General features: G+C 42.5%; 1 protein-coding gene across 8 annotated transcripts in view; it reads right to left on the reverse strand.

Moving 5' to 3' along the window:
- LOC120401063 (WD repeat containing planar cell polarity effector) overlaps positions 1-15,891 on the reverse strand; it is a 301,239-nt gene that overhangs the window by 227,481 nt on the left and 57,867 nt on the right. For 3 of the 8 annotated variants that reach the window (XM_039530637.1, XM_039530632.1, XM_039530631.1), the window contains exon 1: positions 15,575-15,798. The exons of 1 other annotated variant lie outside the window; for it this stretch is intronic. The gene's annotated coding sequence lies outside the window, so the exon portion shown is untranslated. 4 more of the 8 variants (XM_039530636.1, XM_039530630.1, XM_039530639.1 and 1 more) reach the window with 4 other exon arrangements.

The raw sequence follows: 15,891 nt of genomic DNA on the forward strand, positions 1-15,891 counted from the left end.
AGAAATTAGGTTTCTAACTATCAGGGAGTGCAATACTGGAACAGCCTAGAAACAGTGGGGCGAAGGACCTCCATGACTTTAAGACTAAGCTAGATAAGTTTATGGAGGAGATGGTATGATAGGATACCGGGCTTAGTCAATAGGTTAATTAAGTGCCACACTGGTAAATAGTACAATGGGTCAATGATATGTTATTCTTAACCTTTTTCCAGAGGGTATGGCTGGAGAGTCTTGCCCGCATGCTAGGGGTTCAGCTGACCGCCATATTTGGGGTCGGGAAGGAATTTTCCTCCAGGGTAGATTGGCTGTGGCCCTGGAGGAGCATGGAGCAAATGGAGTGGGGAGATCGGCTAATGTGGCCTGCATCTTGCAGGAGGTCAGACTAGATGATCATATTGGTCCCTTCTGATCTATGATTCTATGATTAACAAATATACAAATATCACTCTCGAAGAGGGAGTGTAGTAAGGCGGCTGCCCCACTCCAGGAGAGCAGGGGTTAAAAACAGCCCTTGAAGAGGGCAGTGGCTGGGACCCAATTAAAAAAGGGATTAAGAGCAGCTAAGGGAGGCTGGCTGGGTAGCTGGCCCCAGGTGTGGCTAGCTCAGGGGTAGGCAACCTTTCAGAAGCGGTGTGCCAACTTCACTGTAATTTATCATGAAAGTTCAACTTACAAATGTAGAATTATGTACAAAAAAAACCTGCACTCAAAAATAATAAAACTTTAGAGCCTACAAGTCCACTCGGTCCTACTTCTTGTTCAGCCAATCACTCAGGCAAACAAGTTTGTTTACATTTCCAGGAGATAATGCTGCCTGATTCTTATTTATAGTGTCACCTGAAAGAACAGGCATTTGCGTAGCACTGTTGTAGCCGGCATCACAAGATAGTTACGTGCCAGATGCGGTGAAGATACATATGTCTCTTCATGCTTCACCCACCATTCCAGAATAAATGCTGATAAAGGGTTCTGCTCAATAACAATCCAAAGCAGTGCAGACTGACGCACATTCATTTTCATCATCTGAGTCAGATGCCACCAACAAAAGGTTGATTTTCTTTTTTGGTGCTTCAGGTTCTGTAGTTTCCACATTGGAGTGTTGCTCTTTTAAGACTTCTGAAAACATACTCCACACCTCATCCCTCTCAGATTTTAATTCTTAAACCTTGAGTCAAGTGCTGTAATTATCTTTAGAAATCTCACATTGGTACCTTCTTTCCATTTTGTCAAATCTGCAGTGAAAGTGTTCTTAAATTGAACAACATGTGCTGGGTCGTCATCCGAGACTGTCATAACACGAAATATATGGCAGAATGTAGGTAAAACAGATCAGGAGACATACAATTCTCCCCCAAGGAGTTCAGTCACAAATTTAATTAACACATTATTTTTTTTAACAAGTGTCATCGGCATGGAAGCATTTTCCTCTGGGGTGGTAGCCGAAGCATGAAGGGGCATACGAATATTTAACATATCTGGCATGTAAATACCTAGCAAGGCCAGCTACAACAGTGCCGTGCAAACACCTGTTCTCATTTTCAGGTGACATTGTAAATAAGAAGCAGGCAGCGTTATCTCCCGTAAATGTAAACAAACTTGTTTGTCTTAGTGATTGGCTGAACAAGAAGTAGGACTGAGTGGACTTATAGGTGCTAAGGTTTTATATTGTTTTTGAGTGCAGTCATCTAGCAAAAAAAATCTACATTTGTAAATTGCACTTTCTCAAGCACTACAGTACTTGTACGAGTATTGAAAAATGGAATTGAAAAATACTATTGCTTTTGTTTATCATTTTTACAGTGCAAATATTTGTAATAAAAATAATATAAAGTGGGCACACTACACTTTGTATTCTGTGTTGTGAATTGAAATCAAATATTTGAAAATTTAGAAAAATATCCAAAATATTTAATAAATTTCAATTGGTATTCTATTGTTTAACAGTGTGATTAAAACTATGATTAATTGCAATTACTTTTTTAAATTTCGATTAATTTTTCTGAGTTACTTGCGTGAGTTAACTGTGATTAATCAACATCCCTAATGGAAATGTGTAAAGCAGCCACCTAGGGATCTCTCCACATATTGACACAGAATTACACCATCATTAAAGCCTCCAGCTCAGATGCTGCATTTGGAAAGGTTGTGTTTTCTTAAGACTCTGAGCTCTCACCTGCCATTGGTCCTGTGAGTGGAATGTGCATATGGACAATCACTTGGACAAAAAAGGAAAGTTACTTAACTGTAGATACACCTGTTGATGATTCTGGAATTTGCTGTTCCTTTCATTTCAGTTTTGCCTTCCACAAATCTGTAGTTAATGCAAAATCTCAAGCTTTTCCTCTGTAACTGAAAGCTGAACAAGTCCCCCAGTTAAATATATTACAGCAGGAATTTTAAAGCCTTACCTCCTCCTCTGGGAGGGCCTGATAATTTGCAATTCTAAGTTGAAAACTAGCCAATGAATAATGATTTACAGCCAAATAAATCCAATCTTCCAGGCTCTTGTTCTTTCTGTATGGGTTTATTTTGTGGACACGATTTCTCAGTAGCAGCCATGATTACTAATGATGATGGCACAAGGTGCCATAATTCAGACCCCCTTGGTGGAATGTGGTATCTTTTATCCGCTTTATGGGAGGTAGAGCCTGGCTGCATCTAGGGTCGGCCAAATTTCTTTCCCTGAGTCCATAATGGGCTTGTTTACCAAAAGGGCTATTTTACCTGGACTTCCTTCCTTGCCATTTGTAGGGAGTCTGAGACCCTCCTAAGGAGGTTGTGAAATCCCTTGAAGTCATCCAGCTGGGATATACTGGGAGGGACAAAGGCCTTGTCAGGGAATGGTGATGAAATAACAGTGGGACCCAACAAATTAAATGAATGAGATGGTAAGTCCTCCGCCTGGGTAGCTGATGCTGTAGATAGAGGAGCCCTAGGATTCTAAGGTCTAGCAGGATAACTCTCTCTTCCATAAGAGGCCTACGGCCCCATGAAGGCCACATAGGCATAGATGGTAAGAGCCTGGTGACCACTGGGTACAGAACCAAAGACTGTATTCAGCTTGATCATAATATCAGTCACAAGAGGAGTCTCTAGATTCCCTCTGTGGGGCTGAATAAGTTGGAGGAGACATCCATGATGAATATATATGGGAATGTCCTGATTTTTTGCTCTCATCTGACATGACTGAAGATGATGTGAGAAGGAGTCGTCCAACAAAATTGGTAGGGCAGTCAATAAATGTGCGGATGGTAGAGTTCTCAAGTACTCAGTACCACTTTGAAAGAGAGAGAGAGACCAGGTGCCAGAAGGGACATGGTGTTGTATAACAATGGAGAGTCCACTTCCTGCTACTCAATCATCTGCTGGTACTGTAAACATAACTTGTACTGTATGGTGTCAACGAATGAACAGATAAGCCAGTGTCAACGGTGCCAACACAGCCGGAGCTAGAAGCTGTGGTGCCGAAGCTCTAGAAATGGACAGTATCAACTTAATTGAACAAGAAGTTAAAGGTACCAAGCTCTGGGATACAGAAGGAGCCTTAAGAAGTACTGCACATGAAGATGTCTTAGTGTTCTGTTTTGTTGCCAAAGCCTTGGTACTATGGTGAGGTTGAACTTCATTAGTAGCCATACTGGTACATGAATTGTCAGAGGCAGAGTAGTGTGGGAAAGCCAATGTTTTTGTGTTTTTTAGGAGATCTTTGTCGATCTACCTCTGGAATCTCCTGTGCGCGGTGCATTTCTCAACAACAGTTCCTTGTCAGATCTGTTAGATTTTGAAGCAGGGGAAACTGTTGATTGTGCCTGGGAAGCTAGAGGCACAGTGCTGACACTATTAGGTGCAGAAAGATCAGATCCAGGGGGTCTTGTGAACCTGGGTCCAAAGCCAGCCACTAAGTGAAGGACTTGCAAATGGCACATTTTCCAGGGATATGTGATTTCCCCAAACAAAATCGACATTTTAAGTGCCAATCACCCCCACATGAGAGGCAGTACTTAAATCTGTATCTTGAAAAAAAGCCATTCCTGTATCAGGAGAGGGGGAGCAGGGCCGGCTCCAGACCCCAGTGCGCCAAGCCCGCGCTCGGGGCGGCATTTTGCCGGCAGGGTGGCAGACGGCTCCGGCGGACCTTCCGCAGTCATGCCTGCGGCTGCTCCACCAGAGATGCGGGACCAGCGGACCCCCTGCAGGCACGTCTGCAAGAGGTCCCCAGGAGCCGTGGGACCAGCGTGCTTGGGGCGGCCAAATTCCTAGAGCCGCCCCTGAGGGGGAGGAGGGAGCTAATTCTGGTTAAAAAAACAAAAACAAAAAACAAAATGCCAACAGGCTAATAACTAACTACATCTAACTAGTCCTACCCATATACAAGTAAAATGTTAAGCAACAAACAGCAAGCAGCTCTGTCTCGAAGCCAAGAGGCAGTGAGTGAAACTGAGTGGCAGCTGGCCCAGTCCATTACTTTATGCCCTTGGTGTGGGGTACAAGGACACTCAGGTCATACTTGGGTGTATGGACAGGGCCGGCTCCAGGCACCAGCATTCCAAGCTGGTGCTTGGGGTGGCAATCTGCAAGGGGCAGCAGTCCCGGTGTTTTCGCCGCCCCAAGCAGCGTGCCGAATTGCCGCTGCGGGTGGCGGGGGCAGTCTGTGCGCCTTTAGGGCGGCAGGCGCATTTCTGCGGTGGTGGCAATTCGGCAGCAGCTTCTATGTTCCGCTGTCCGCGGCGGTTTCAGCGAAACATAGAAGCTGCCACCAGAACTTCCACTAAAATAAATGGGAATTTGCATGTGGAGGACTTGAAGGATCACACCCTTAGTTCACATTTTTGTGTGATGAGACATGCTACCACAAAGGTACATCTAGCTTACAAAATAAATAAATAAATAAATAAAAAATAAAAAGTTATATTGAATTACTTTAGTGTGATTGGCAACCCTACCCTCTTACTACCTGCATTAATATTTGTTTGCTTTATCAACATCCACTTTTCTAAGTAGTATTGCATTATTAAATATTAATGAATCTAGAAAAAAAATCTACAGCACAATAAATATCAGATAAATATTCTCATCATCTAAAGATTACTGCATCATTTATTTTACCCTGTGAGGCCTGAAAGAGTAAGCTTTTGTTTAATTAACTTACTTCTTAAAAGTAAAATTTAACTTTGTAAATGTTCACTGAAGCTTTTGGGATAATATCTTATGCTTTTTTGTACAACTAATGTAGTGACCCTGTAATTACCTAATAAAAACTGTATGTCATTTGATTCAGAGTCTACAAAACGAGAACCTCTTACTACTACTTGTATATAAATATTATAATATACAAGTTATATTATAACGAATATTTGAAAAGTGCCTCAAAGCTTATTAATCTGAAAATATGTATATTATGTATGGTATCATTTTAATGTTGCCTTAGTAGACATCCTAATTTATCCTGTCTTTATATTCCCAGATACTAAATGACAGAAGACTTAACTATAAACAATTATCAAAATTATAACGTAATTTAATCAGACAAACTTTTTACAACAATGAAAAACGAATTACAAACAAAACTGTTAAGTGTAACAAATATTCATTTTACTGATGTTCTTTACAGTGGATATGCCCAGGACTATGAACTCAGAAAGCCTTAGGAACTATACTACTATACTGTACAATCTATTGTGACACTGAAAATGAAGGGGTCAACCCAAAGAATTTAGTCTTTAGCCTTGTCAGTGCAAAGAGACTCAAAAAGTAAGTTATAAAAAAAGGCTGCTTTCCCCACCAAAAAGGTAGAATGTTCCTTAAGAGAAAGTGTCACTTTTTAGTTGTTACCAACATTTTAAACCAAATTAAAGCAAACAGCACCCACTGGTGGGTTTGCTTTGCCCATAAGGGGGTGAATTCAGTGGAACAGATGGATTAAGTGACTTTATTTCCCAGCTGTGCACACCTAGGGAGAATAACATCTACAAGATAAGGCCTCACTATTGATATAATGGTTTGGGAACACAACCGAATGATGGCTCAGCTTTGCATGAGACTGGCTATCATGAGGACGCAGTCAATCTGACATCTTTTAAGGGGCCTCAAATGGTAACTAGCTCCCAGAAGAAGCTACAGGGTTATTCAGAGCATGTGAATAGGACCTTAGCAGGCAATCTGGGGTCTTCCAGAGTGACAATAGAGCCCCCAGCAGAGATAGAATAATACCACAACGTGACTGCAATGCCACAATAGGTTTTATTAGGGAAAAAAGTGAGATTAACTTGGCAAAAACTGCCTGGTGTTACAGTTAAACTTCTGGTAATTGTTGATAAAGTTGCACCAGCTCTCTTTCACATGGCTGTCTATATTATGCTATGCAAATATGTTAGTTTATATAATGAATCATAGAATATCGGGGTTGGAAAGGACCTCAGGAGGTCATCTAGTCCAACCCCCTGCTCAAAGCAGGACCAATCCCCAACTAAATACAATATACACACACACGTATATGAATTTATCTAAGGCCTCCCATCGATGTAAAATCTATCTACTGCACAATCTTTAATGTATTTATCACCACAACACCCCTGTGATATAGCACCATACTGTTTTCCCCACTTTTACAGACGGGAAATGGAAGAACAAAAAGTGTAAGTGACATGCCCAGAGTCACACAGGAAGTCTGTAGCAGAGCCAGTAACTGAACCCAGGTCTCCTGGATCCTACACTAATGCCCTAACCACTGGATCACATTTCTTCTTTGTGCATGCCCATGCATAGGCACACAGGAATGATATCCACCTGATAAAAATACAGATCTATGTAAAAAATGGAGTTTATCACAAACCATGGCCATTCACCTGGATTTCTCTTGCTAAACCCTCTCCACTGGGACTACTTGCAATATTACACATTATTTAAAAAAAAAAATCAAGAAATTAACTTGCCAGACAACTGTTCCCTTCTCCCAATGCAACTGCCTCATCTGTAACAAGCAATATTCACTCCTGTACTAGTCAAAAGTGTAAGGTCCAGTATCTCCAATTTCAGTTATGATATAACTGACATCACAGAGACTTGCTGGGATAATTCACAGGACTGGAATGTTGGCATGGAAAAAGCTTGCTCAGGAAGGAAAGGCAGGGGGGAAAGGAAGGAGGTATTACCTTGTATATCAAAGATGTATATAATTTGCACTGAGGTCAAGACAGAAGTGGAATGCAGGCCTGTTGAGAGTCTTTGTGTAAGGATAAAATGGGTAAAAAAACAAGCATAATGTCATGGTAGGATCTACTATAGACCACCTAACCAGGAAGAAGAGAGGGATGAGGGTTTTTTTTAAAACAACTAATAAAATCATCCAAAGCACAGGACTTGGGTGGCGATGGGGGACTTCAGCTACTGAGACATCTTTTGGGAAAATAAGACAGCAAGGTACAGATGGCCTGACATGTTCTTGGAATTTATTGGAAACAACTTTGTATTACAGAAGTGGAAAAACTGACATGGGGAGATGCTGTTCTAGATTTGATTCTGACAAATAGGGAGGAACTGGCTGAGAATTTGAAGGTGGAAGGCAGCTTGTGTGATAGCGATAGAGTTCATGATTCTAAGGAATGGTAGGAGGGAAAACAGCAGAGTAAAGACTATGGACTTTAAGAAGGCAGATTTAGAAAACTCAGAGCATCGATAGGTAAGATCCCACGGGAAGCAAATCTAAGGGAACAAAGAGTTAGAGAGTTGGCAGTTTTTTTGAGAGACATTATTAAGGGCAAAAGAGCAAACTATCCAATGGACAGGAAAGCTAGGAAATATAAGACATCACACTAGCTTAACCAAGAGACTTTCAACAACAGGAAACTCAAAAAAAGAGTCATACAAAGAGTGGAAACTAGGTCAAATTACAAAGGAAGAAAAATATATGTAAAAAGAGGCATGTAGGGACAAAATTAGAAAGGCCAAGGCGCAAACTAAGATTAAACTAGCTGGGGACAAGAGTAGCAAGAAAACATTTTACAAATACTTAGGGTTTGGCTACACTGGAGAGTTGCAGCGCTGGTGGAGGCTTTACAGCACTGCAACTTAGTAACTGTCCACACCTGCAAGGCACATCCAGCGCTGCAACTCCCTGGCTGCAGCGCTGGCTGTACACCTGGTCTGCTTGGGGTATAACGAGTGCAGCGCTGGTGATGCAGCGCTGCTCGTCAAGTGTGGCCACACACCAGCGCTGTTATTGGCCTCCAGGGTATTAGGAGATATCCCAGAATGCTTTTAACTAAATTACTCTCTTTGTTTTGTTATGATGCCTCTCTGTGTTTTGTTGTGAACTCGTGGCTCCGGGAGCTGCTTATCTAAAAAACAAACACAGCTCCTGTTTGCCGTGATCAATCTGTAACCGACTGTGAACAATCAATTGAGATAACCCACTACCTTGCTGTGAATGAGGCAGGCAGGGGGATGAATGTCTAGCTAGTGTTTGCTTGAGGAGAGAAACTGCGGGAGGGGGGGAGAAAGGCAGTCCGTTGGAGCAGCTGCTTATCTGGTCTGCAGGCTATTTGCAGTTAAGAGTAAATGAGGGGTCGAGGAAATTTTCAGATTTTGCAATGCTGGGAGCTGACAGTGTCGGCTCCAAAAATCCACTCTCTCTCTCCCCCACGCTCCCTGTCACACTCCACCCCACCCCCCTCTTTTGAAAAGCACGTTGCTGCCACTTGAATGCTGGGATAGCTGCCCATACTGCATCACTCCCAACAGCGCTGCAAATGCTGCAAATGTGGCCACACTGCAGCGCTGGTAGCTGTGAGTGTGGAACACAGCTGTAACTCCCAGCGCTGCAAATCTGCAAGTGTAGCCATACCCTTAGAAGCAAGAGGAAGACCAAGGACAGAGTATGCCCATCACTCAATGAGGAGGGAAAGACAATAACAGAAAATGCAACAATGGCCAAAGTGTTAAATGCCTTTTTTGTTTCAGTTTCCATAAAAAAGGTTAGCAGTGATCGGATGATCAGGGCAGTGAATATCAGTGCAAATGAAGTTGGATCTGAGGCTGAAATAGGGAAAGAACAAGTTCAAAATTATTTAGACAAGTTAGAAATACATCCCAGGAAACTTACGGAACTGACTGAAGAGTATCCTCCCTACAATAACCTTGTGACCTCCCCACAACTCTTTTTTGGGTCAGGACCCCTACAATTAAAACACCATGACATTTCAGAATTAAATAGCTGAAATCATGAAATTTACGATTTTTAAAATCCTATGGCCATGAAATTTATCAAAAGTGACCATGAATTTGGTAGAGCCCTAGTCATAGTGGATCACAAGCTAAATATGAGTCAACAGTGCAACACTGTTGCAAAACACACACACCCCATTCAGGATGTATTATCAGGAGTGTTGTAAGCAAGACACAAGAAGTAATTATTCCACCCTACTCAGCTCTGATAAGGACTCAACTGGAGTACTGTGTCCAGTTCTGGATACCACACTTTGAGAAAGTTATGGACTAATGGGAAACAGTCCAGAAGAGAGCAACAAAAATTATTAAAGGTCTAGAAAACATGACTTATGGGGAAAGATAGGAAAAAATGGGTTTGTTTAATATGGAGAAGAGAAGACTGAGGGGTGACACGGTAACAGTCTTCAAGTACATAAAAGATAGTTATAAAGAGGAGGGTGATAAAATTTTCCTTATTGACTGAGGATAGGACAAGAAGTAATGGGTTTAAACTGCAGCAAGGGAGATTTAGGTATACATTACAAAAAACTTCCTGTTAGGATAGTTAAGCATTGGACCAAATTATCTAAGGAGGATGTGGAATCTCCATCACTGGAGATTTTTAAGAACAGGTTAGACCAGGGATCGGCAACCTTTGGTTCGTGGCCCGCTAGGGTAAGCCCCCTGGCAGGCAGGGCTGGTTTGTTTACCTGCCAAGTCCACAGGTTCGGCTGATCGCAGCTCCCACTGGCCGCAGTTCACCACTCCAAGCCAATGGGGGCTGCGGGAAGGGCGACCAGCACATCCTTTGGCCCACGCCACTCCCCTCAGCCCCTATTGGCCTGGAACACAGCAGGTAAACAAAGCAGGGTGGGGTAGAAAAATCTGGAATTGAAGAGCAGGATTTAGGATCAAGGAAGACATGAGGGGCAAAAAACAAAACAAAAATCCATGACTAGAGATAGAAGAAGGGTCATCTACATATATACACATTAGATAGTGACAGGAAGCAAGTAATTTATACATGCCACAGCAAGCAATATCATATCACTATACACATTTAACCTGAACAAAATTCTAGATGCATCATAGATAGGAAATGGAAGTGACTTGAAACTTTTAAGGCCAGAGCACAGGCAGTGTGTGACTTGTTGTTACACCAGAAAGGACAGAAGCAGTGTAATGAATATAGCTCCTTGCAGTGCTTTTGGTGACATCATTAACACCTATTTTAACAGAGAAATAAGAATGTTTATATCTTATATCCCCTGGCGGGCTGGGCCAGTTTGTTTACCTGCTGTGTCCACAGGTTCGGCCGATCGTGGCTCCCACTGGCTGCGGTTCGCCGTTGCAGGCCAACAGGGGCTGCGGGAAGCAGCGAGGGCCAAGGGATGTGCTTGCTGCCCTTCCCGCAGCCGCCATTGGCCTGGAGTGGCAAACCGTGGCCAGTGGGAGCCGTGACCGGCTGAACCTGCAGACGCGGCAGGTAAACAAACCAGCCCAGCCTGCCAGGGGGCTTACCCTGGCAGGCCGTGGGCCAAAGGTTGCCAATCCCTGGGTTAGACATACATCTCTCAGGGATGGTCTAGATAATACTTCATCCTGCCTCAGTGTGAGGGACTGGACTAGATAACTTTATCAAAGTCCCTTCTAGTCCTACATTTCTATGATTCTATCGCAATCAATCGGGCCAGAAACAGCTTTATATCAAGTAAAATAGTAGATTTGTAGCTTTCTAATGGGACACACAGCACTTCCAGCCCTATCAGGTACAGAGAAATTGAACCTTAAAATATTCATATATAAGATATATCTTGGTAATTTTTAGAATTTTCCAAAAAATTATTAGAATTTCTCTTCTCCCATGGAACCCTGTATAGTGGGGCTCACTCTATTAAGGAAGTCTTATATAGGGCCACACAAAAAATTCCCAATAATTTTTTTTAAATTCTCAAAAATTTCTAAAATAGTTACCTCACAAAATATGTCCTATGCAGAATGCATCAAAGAATGGTACAGTGTAAAGGTTTTACTGACATGTGTTTGGGATAACCTGCATTGTTCACTAATGGTTTTGGCAATTCAGTCACCCCAGACTCATGCGGATAAATCTTTAAACCACATTTTGCAATTATGTATATTTCTCTCGTGTGTATATATATATATATATATATTTATATTTTTGGTTTTAAAAGTTCTATATTTAGACAGAGTTTTCTTCTTGTGAAATGAGCTATAGCACAGAATGGTGAAAAACTTCTGGGGTGACTTCAAGACCTTACAACTTCTAAATTAGCAATGGAATCATCTAGATAAACCTTATGGGGTATATATGAGGTTTTAATGAAAGAGTCAGATTACAAAAGTCTAGAGTAGTAGTACAAAATGATATAGCTTTTAAGTTTAGTTGCACTGTATTAAAAAACAATATTCAAACACATTATTTTTCCCTGCAGTATACCAAGTTTTTGGAGACAGAATTAAAATTGGGCTTTCATTTTAGTCTGAGTAAACTATAATACTAGACTGTAATACTGTATGTTCTAGTGAGCTCCAAGTGCCCCGGGTGTTGTGAGAGAGCATTTTGCTTCAGGCATTTGAAACTTAATGCTACTTTAATATTCTCTGTTGGATATTGTTACAATGGAATTTCAACTATTTCCTACAATTTGAGTTAAAGATTACCTGAATAGTGGTGAGCAATACAACATTTCTGAAGCATATATCTAAGGCTGACATAGTGGCTTAATGTCCTGTTGTTTCTTGCTTTAGCAAAATTAATTTCTGCAGTCTTTTACAGTGAATTCAAGCACCACCTGGAGATTCAAATTCACTGTTAACTGCAGAGTATTTCCAGCTCTCTTGACTGCTATGCTGAGGCTGGCCCAGGTGTACCAGACAGGTAGTAAAAGAGAATGCCATCTTATAACACTACTTCATGTGCTTCTGAATCCAAAACTAGCCATACCGTGGGTACCTTAATTAAGTCATTCAGGGCCTTGCTTCAAACAAGTCTGATTATATATCACAACAGTCTAAAAAAATTGCATGGTTTAAATTAAATTAAAAATTTTAAATTAAAAGTATATTTCACAATCCTTAGGAAAACATCTCCCAATAGGACGGAGACATGTCAACAGGCTCCTACATAACTAAATTCCATGCTTGTGGCGATACATTACCTCAGTTGTTCAAAACAAAGGGCTAGATTCCAATTTTACAATCTGCCCTGAGACAGGAGCAGTGTGTAGCTGTATCTCTCTAGAAAAAAACAAATTGTGACTATAGAAAAATTTCCTCTGCTTTCCCCTTGCTTGGGTGGATGGGAAAGTTATTTTGTCTCTTTTCATGAAGAAGCTCACTCTCCATGCTCTTCCCATTCCACATCTGCATTTCCCGTATCTAGCCCTAAATTTGGCAGTTAAAAGATTCATGCATCTGACTCCACTTAAGCTTAGGCAGAAAGATTATATTGCTATTTATGTGGTTTGTTAGTACTAAATTACCTGATATGTTAGTTTTCATAAACTATATGAAGAGTCAATCTGGATCATGAGATAAAGAAAGGCAAAAGTTAAAAAAGTCTGTGGGCAAACATCAGGGACATATTAATCTTTCTTTTTTTTAAATTTGCAATAAAATCTTTTATGTCATGTAAAAGTCATTAAGTTTAAAGCCTTTTAAAACATTTAGAGCAACGGTTCCCAAACTTGGTTCGCAGCTTGTTCAAGGTAAGCCCCTGGTGGGCTGCGAGACACTTTGTTAACCTGAGCGTTCGCAGGTACAGCTGCTCGCAGCTGCGGTTTGTCATTCCCAGCCAATGGGAGCTGTGGGAAGTGGCGCAGGTAAACAAAGTGTCTCGTAGCCCGCCAGGGGCTTACCCTGAATAAGCTGCAAACCAAGTTTGGGAATCACTGACACCATCAAATTATAAATGTATACTTCTCTCTGAAAATATTTAGTCTATTATTATTCTGAATAACACATAAAATTAATCAAACTGAAACAGACTAAAGACAAAAAAAAGATTGATTTTCAGATTTTCATTTTGTGCAATTGACATTAATTGCTGTGTAGCTGGTTTCACTCTTACTCTTGTCTGGTCAGTTTCCTTTTTTGTTCATCTGGGTCTAGGGTGACCAGATGTTCCGATTTTATAGGGACAGTCCCAATTTTGGGGTCTTTTTCTTATATAGCTTCCCATTACCCCATACCCCCTGTCCTGATTTTTCACATTTGCTGTCTGGGCACCCTATCTGGGTCTAAAACAGAGTAACGGGAGAAAAACAAACCACAAAAATTGGCAGGGGGATACAGAGTGTAGTAACTGCAGACATTTTCTTGTGGGTATGCATTACATTTACTAAATTTTGAACTGTTAATATCACTGTCCATTGGCCAGCTAGGTTCCACCTAAAGCAGTAACCATGAGGCAGGTAGTTGAAAGATGCTATCTTTTCTTCAGAATTTCTCAGGAATAGCAGCATTATGGAGATGTGTCTGAAACCAGGTATGTAAACAGAGTCATTCCCCCTATTCCTACACCAGATAAATCAAGAAATTTTTTAACCTCTCTGTCCCCTGTGATCAAATGGCAAACTTGTCTGTTTCAGACTTCCTGATCTCTGAGCCTCCCATAAAGCCCAGGTATTAACTTGGCAGCTTTGGATTCTCAGGAAAATTAGTTCAACTGTTTACTGTCACTTCCACTCATTCACATGAAAAATCTCTAAGGCTGTATATATTAAACAGATAAACATTTAAAACATTAAAATAATGGAATCCACGACACCAATGACATCCATTACAAAAAAGCAGCTTCAAATATTGTCTTGCTCCTGTGGCTAGAAGAGATCTTGGCAGCACTAAACCAGCCAATATGAGTATAGTGAAATATTTTTATATTCATATTTTTGTTCAGAATATTTTTTTCTGACAAGCAGAGGGCCAGAGGGGATATCAGGGCATCTTCTGTCCCCATCCTCCACAGTTTTACAGGAAATACTGATATTATCTGAAAATTTTACTTTTATTATTTTTCTGCAATTTTTTTTTCAAAACCCTTTACATCAGGGGTTCTCAAACTGAGGGTTGGGACCCCTCAGGGGGTCACAAGGTTATTATGGGGGGGGGCAGCTGTCAGCCTCCACCCCAAACCCTGCTTTGCCTCCAGCATTTATAATGGTGTGAAGTATACAAAAATTTGTTTTTATTTTATAAGGGGGATTGCACTCTGAGGCTTGCTGTGTGAAAGGGGTCACCAGTGCAAAAGTTTGAGAACCACTGCTTTACATTCTTGTCTATTTTTGCCTGTTTCCAGCCTCTTCATTGTTTTACTATTCTATATTTTTCTCTCTCCTGCAAGGTTCTTTCATCATCATTGATTTATTGCTTCTGTTTCTCTTTTTCCCCATTTGGTATTTTATGGTAATGTTTATTTTTATTTCTTTATAATACTTCTTGTCTTTCTTTTTACTTTTTTACTCTGCTCAGCTAATTCAGCTGGGATTCCCCAAGAAGCTCAAAACCCCATCACTGCCAGGGCTGTGAATGAATGACTGAAATTCACAGTGTAAAAATAGACCATGTAACTACATTATAGATTAAAATTATCTTAAATCCTACTGAATTGTTTACAGACTTCTATTATTTCACCAAAAGTGTAACATTTCAGTGGGAGACAAAAGGGTGATGGAAAGGCCCTGGGTTTGTACTGGCAGGGTCCACAAGGGAAAGTTACAGTGCACCAGCATGTTGGTGTAGGCAGCCCCATTTCTTGGCTTGTGGCAATGCTGTGTAGCCTGACCTTCCCACATAGACTATCAGGGTTGGAAGGGACCTCAGGAGGTCACGTAGTCCAACCCGCTGCTCAAAGCCGCACCAATCCCCAGATGGATTTTTACCCCAGTTCCCTGCCCTATCAAGGATTGGGCTCTCAACCCTGGGTTTGGCAGGCCAGTGCTCACACCACTGAGCTCTCTCCCCCCTCCCCCACTCGCGCCTCTTTCTCCCGCGGGGCCCACGCGGGGGAGCCACGCCCGCGCGCTGCCAGTCACGCCCCTCCCTCCGGCCCACAGTCCGGGCAGCCCACCCCGCCGAGCGCCCGGAGGGGGCGGCTGGCCAGGCTCCCGTTCACCTCCCAGGGAACGGCAGGAAGTGGAACGAGACCGGAGCCGTAACTGCTGCGGCGTCTGCCGGATCCTAGCAACAGCGCGCACCGCTCTCGTCACTTGGCAACCGAGGAAACAACTTGCGTGCGCATGCGCGCGTACCGGCGCCAGCTCACCTCGTCTCTTTCACTTTGCGCGTGCGAACAGGTCAATGCATAATGCAACCGTTTGCCTCTTTGGCTGCGCATGCGCGCACTCACCGGTTCGCCCGAAACAGGAGCGTAGACTGCAGACACACCGTCCCGCGACCTCCCGGCGCTTCGTCTCGCGCATGCGCAAAGATAAACACGGGCCACGTGTCTTCTGTAGCGCATGCGCAAAAGCTTGCGCTGTCGCACCCCTGGCGGAGACTGGGGAAGCTGTTCCTCGTTGGCCCTGCTGTGAACGTGCCCAGCCGTTACTGCGGGCGCGCCTCCGCGGCTGGTGGGGAGGTGGAAAGAGACTGGGCACGACCCACTTTCAGCGCGCCGAGCTCACTAAGCGGCAGCGAGGCTGGCCCGGCGCATGCTGGGAGTTG

This window comes from Mauremys reevesii, linkage group 3, assembly GCF_016161935.1.
Source record: "Mauremys reevesii isolate NIE-2019 linkage group 3, ASM1616193v1, whole genome shotgun sequence".
NCBI lineage: Eukaryota > Metazoa > Chordata > Testudines > Geoemydidae > Mauremys > Mauremys reevesii.